The following is a 5028-nucleotide window of genomic DNA, read 5'->3' on the forward strand; positions in this document are numbered from 1 at the left end:
CACTGTGTCATCTTTCCCTCATCCGGGGTCAGCTGGGGGCTGAGGGGCTGGGACGGCCAAGCCAAGGCCTTCCAGAAGGCCTGCCAAGTGACTGGGGTCCCTGTGGGAAGACAGGGCTCTAGATGCAGCACGGCTTCCGCCTGGAAGCTGCTGCCGTGGGACAAACTGTCCCCAAGATGAGTAGCGAGAGCCGCTGGGGCATGGAAGTCTGGGGGAGGCCACAGGCTAGGGGAGAGGGTGGCAGGTGTCCCCTGAGGCACGGCGGGGATGTGAGGAGGGACCCTTGTATAACGCAGGCTCTCCACTGAGCCTTATAGGATGGGGATGCCTTGAAGTGGGGAAATAGTGTGGGCACAGTGTCCACCCGCCAGTGCCTTGGGGAGCAGGGCAGCGGGATTGTGTGTTGGTACGGTGCTGGGTGTTCCCACCACCAGCCCCAACGAGAACCCTAAGAGGCAGGTCATATCCACTCACTTGCTTGTTGACTCAGCAGTGATGGGGCATTTGTGGCGGGAACACAGAGGGTGAGGTCCCTGCCCTCAAGGAGCTGACTGTCCTCAGAGATGGGTGTTAAACCGACCGCTGGACCCAGGGTCCCTTACGGGGGCCAGGTGCTGTGCGAGTACAGCTGTACGGACTGCAGGTCCCCACAGAGGGGCCCGGAGGATGGGTAGGTGTTAGCTTGGCAGTGTGGGAAGGAGCAGGAATTTCCTTCGCAGAGAAGCAGCATCATTGCCCCCACTTAACAGAAGGAGAAACTGAGGCTCAGCGCATGAGTGAGTTAGCAGTGGAGCACGGATAAGGTCTGATCAAGTCCTCCCAAGGGGCAGCGGTGACGGGAGAGGACCCCATACAGCCTGGTGACAGCTGCTTGTTGCAGACTTCAGCTTTCCACATCTGGGGAAGGGGGTCCCACTGGATGACCCAGGTCGGGACAGGATGGGACTCTGGTATCCTCCAAGTTGAGCAGTGGAGCCTGCACCAGACCAAAGGTTTACAAAGCAGGTCAGGGTGCAGGTGGATGTGGTCTGTTTCTGGCAGAGAGAAGTTCAGTGCCCATACAGGATGCTATAAGTCCTTCCCCTCGCCCCCTCCCTACCAAAACCCTCCCTTGCTGATGGGTACCAGGAGACCCCAGGGTGCTGCCCATCTGTTCCCCTGGGCACCAACCAGCTGCTGGTGATGCTGAGTGAGAGGGCAGGGTACTGGGTATTTTTACAGAGTCTCCCTGCCACCCCAGAATGGGAAGGTTTATTAGACCCCCTGCCAGGAATGGGGGTGCTGAATCATTTCACTCAGCACTCCCCACTAGTCCTGGGGTGCCGCCCAGGCAGGACCCCATGGTCAGGCTGTGCCCTAGTGGGTGAGAAAGAAAGGACCAGAGATGTGGAGCGCAGGATTCGATTGAGACCCAGGGCTCCTGACTCCCCTTCTGAGTGGTCGGTGGGGAAGTCTTGCTCCTTCTGTTGGCTGAGGACAATCCCCTGGAGGCCTCAAGCCTGAAGCCAGTGCTCACAGGTCAGTGGTACCCCCTTTCCCTCCCTGATGGCCCCCCTCTGCCTCCCCGCTGCGTCCAAGCCCTTCCTTGGAGAAGGGCACCCCTGCAGTCTGACCTTGCTGAGTTTGGACCCCTCCTCCCATCGAGTACAAGAGAGGGCCAAGGAAAACTGGGTTCCACATGAGTTTAGAGCTGTAAGGACCCTTACGGGGCGAAGTCTGGGCCAGGAAGACAGTGACTTGTCCATGGTTAAGCACAAAGCTAGAGGTCCCGGATCCAGGTCTCCAGCCTCTGATTGTGCAGTCACAGGTCACCTGCCTGGGTGTGACTCCTGCCTCACCTGGGGGTGTAACTGTTGGCGCTAGCTCTGAGGGTCCCGGCATCTTCTCCCCACGCCAACCTTCCCAGGTGATTCTTGACCTTCAAAGACTGTTGGGGGTCCCAGGCTTGTGCCCCCCCCACCGTAATACCCCTCGGGAGCCCCCAATCTTGGCCCAAGACCCCTTTGATTCTCTAAGGAGCACAAAGGGGGAGCACCGCTCCCAACAAAAGTTTGTGGGAGGATGGACATGCCCACCCGTCTCCTGGCACTGCCCCTCAATGTGACACTCCCCATCCCCAGGTGCCCACAGCCCTTGTCTGGGTGCCCCCGCCCTGCCCGCAGCGTTACTGCCTGTGTATAGTATAAATATATATATTTTCTATATATAAGATGTATAATATAAGGCTCCACAAATATATGTGTGTGTGTGCGCGTGTGCACAGTGAATGGTGGTCCCCATCCTGGGCCCCCACTCTGGACTCCCCCACCACCTGGTTACATCTCAAGAGTGAATCCAGTGGCCCCGTGGCACCCTCCTCTATGACATCCGTCCATTTGTGGTGAACCAAGTGAAGGTGGTGACTTCTGGTGACATAGTAATAAAGTGAAGACTCCAAACCCACCAGCGGACTGCCGAGTGTCACGGTGTTTTTTTGTTCTTTGTGAGTGTGGCTTGGCATTTCCCCATCGCCTCTGTCTCCCCTGACCTGGAACATGCTTTATTGTTCATTATTGTTTAGTTAAAAAGTAAAATCATTGCAGTTGAAGCCAGTACCCCGCAACTTGACTTGTGTACACGCACACACACTCCATCGCCACTCCGTAGCCTGGTCCCTTCCAGAGGCAACCAAGATTAGGAGCATGACTTCATTCCTTCCAGACCATTCCCATGCTCTTATGTACACACACGTTCGCAGGACACTGTTAGGACACTGTTTTTAAAGTTAGCTGCCCTGAGCTGTTTTAATGCTTAAACAGATCCTATAAAGTGCCAGACTCTGTACTGGCCTTAGGAGTTCAACACTGAACCAGGTAGACAGTCCCTGCCCTCACAGAGGTGGTCTTCCAGCAGGGGAGATAGATGTTAAAGCAACATGCAAGCAAAAATCTCAACTGCGTGAAGTGCTGAGTGTCAGAAGATGCAGTTTAGACCTGGGCCCCTCTGAGCAGATGACTCTTAACCTGAAGCAGACTCCTGGGACACAGTGGGGCTGGGGTCCGACCCTTTAGGTTTGGCTAGACCCTAGGCCTCCCTGTTACAGCCTTTCCCCTCAGTCTTCAAGAAGATTTATAAAAGATGAGATGGTTGGATAGCATCACCAACTCAATGGACATGAGTTCGAGCAAAGTCTGGGAGACAGTGAAGGACAGGGAAGCCTGGCGGGCTGCAGTCCATGGGGTCACAGAGAGTTGGACACGACTGAGAAGCTGAACAACAGCAGTAGTCACACGGTTCTCCATTTGCACTTTCTGTCCTTGAGTCTTTCTTCAGGTGTTCCGTCCACTCTACAGTGACCAAAGCACTTATCACATATGTTACCTGTCAAAAGACTTCAAAGATTGACAAAGAAGGACTCAGATCTGCCACCTGGGGTGGGGGTGGGGGAATGATTCAAAAGACTAAGTCTTGGGTCAAGAAGATGGGTCCCCAAAAGGGCTGAACGGGACATCCCAGTGGAGACTGCCAGCCTTCCAAGATGACCAGCCCTCCACACTGATGTGGGTTTTCAAAAAGTCATCATATGATGGCCATTCACTGGACTGGAGGGAAGTCTGCAAAAGCCTGAAAGGCTTGTCACAGAGTCAGGACAATTGGGGGAAATGCAAAAATGTTTTAAAAAAATATTACTAGTTTTGAGAATCAGGGCCACTATATAATTTTCAAAGCCCAGTTCAAAATTAAATGCACAGCCTCTTTGAAAAGCAATGAAAGGGGCTTTCCTGGTGGTCCAGTGGCTAAGACTTTGCACTCCCAATGCAGGGGGTCCGGGTTCAATCCCTGGTCAGGGAACTAGATCCCACATGCTGCAACTAAGACCTGGTACAGCCAAAAAGCAATAAAAAGCCAGTACAGTTAAAGGTACTAAAATACAAAGATTTTTCCTTTCAAAATATTTTATTACTTATAAGTAAGGGGTAATAGTGATACATAAGTAACACTATAAACCTAAAATTGCAAAACATTTTCATTGTCATAAATTTATATAATACAATAAGTAATACCTTGTTAATATATCTGATTATTAAACTTTTTAGACTCACTGTTTTGCAAATTCATTTATCAAAGCACATACTTTTTGCCAGTATCATTTCAAATGAAATAATGGAAAGCTATGACAATCATTCCTGGCTAATTCAAGATCACAATTTTTTATAATTTTCAATTTTGAGAAGGATCTTTCTGCTGCTGCAACTGTTGCTGGAGTTGTTAAGAATATTTCATAGGCTGTCACATTAGGAGAAATTTCTAATAAACTTTCAAAATATAAATTGAAGTACATCTACACATAATGATTCTTGTGGAACCATTTTCTAAAAAGATTTAACTTCATGCAAATCAACTTCATGTAAGTCTGACTTGTAATTTTAAATGTAAATTTATACAGTGACATTTTAATGTTTTTCCCAACATTTTCTGTAACTTATGGAAGTTGTATAAGAAACTGAGAGTGACTTCATGATTTGTATATAATTTTAATAACTTGTTTATACATTTGTTTGCTCTGTCTTCAGTTGGCTATTCAGTCGTAAGTCGTGTCCAACTCTTAGTGACCCCATGGACCCTCCAGGCTCCTCTGTCCATGAGGTTCTCCAGGCAAGAATACTGGAGTGGGTTGCCATTTGCTTCTCCAGTTATAAGGAAAAATTAAATTTTAAAAATGCCTTCCTCACTAATGCAACTTCACATGAAAGTGGAATTCCTTTCTACAGAAGATGGTCTGTAAATTTAATTTCTGTTTCTAAGCCTGTGAATACTTGCTTTGCAATGCAGCAGTTTTCAAAACCAGAGGTTCTAGCTCTGAAGAATTCTAATGACTCCCTGACATGCTTTATAGCAACATTCACGTGTATGCTTTGGTTTTGTAATAATTTACTGACAGTTTACCGCATGAGTGCTGGCAGTTCTTTCAAGACTTGGGCTGCAGCATTTATATTTCTGTAGATGCTGCAGGATCCACTTCCATGTGGGGTCCCTTCTCATCACAGC

The sequence above is a fragment of the Giraffa tippelskirchi genome, chromosome 4 (assembly GCF_054371585.1).
Source record: "Giraffa tippelskirchi isolate mGirTip1 chromosome 4, T2T-mGirTip1v1.2.pri, whole genome shotgun sequence".
Lineage (NCBI taxonomy): Eukaryota > Metazoa > Chordata > Mammalia > Artiodactyla > Giraffidae > Giraffa > Giraffa tippelskirchi.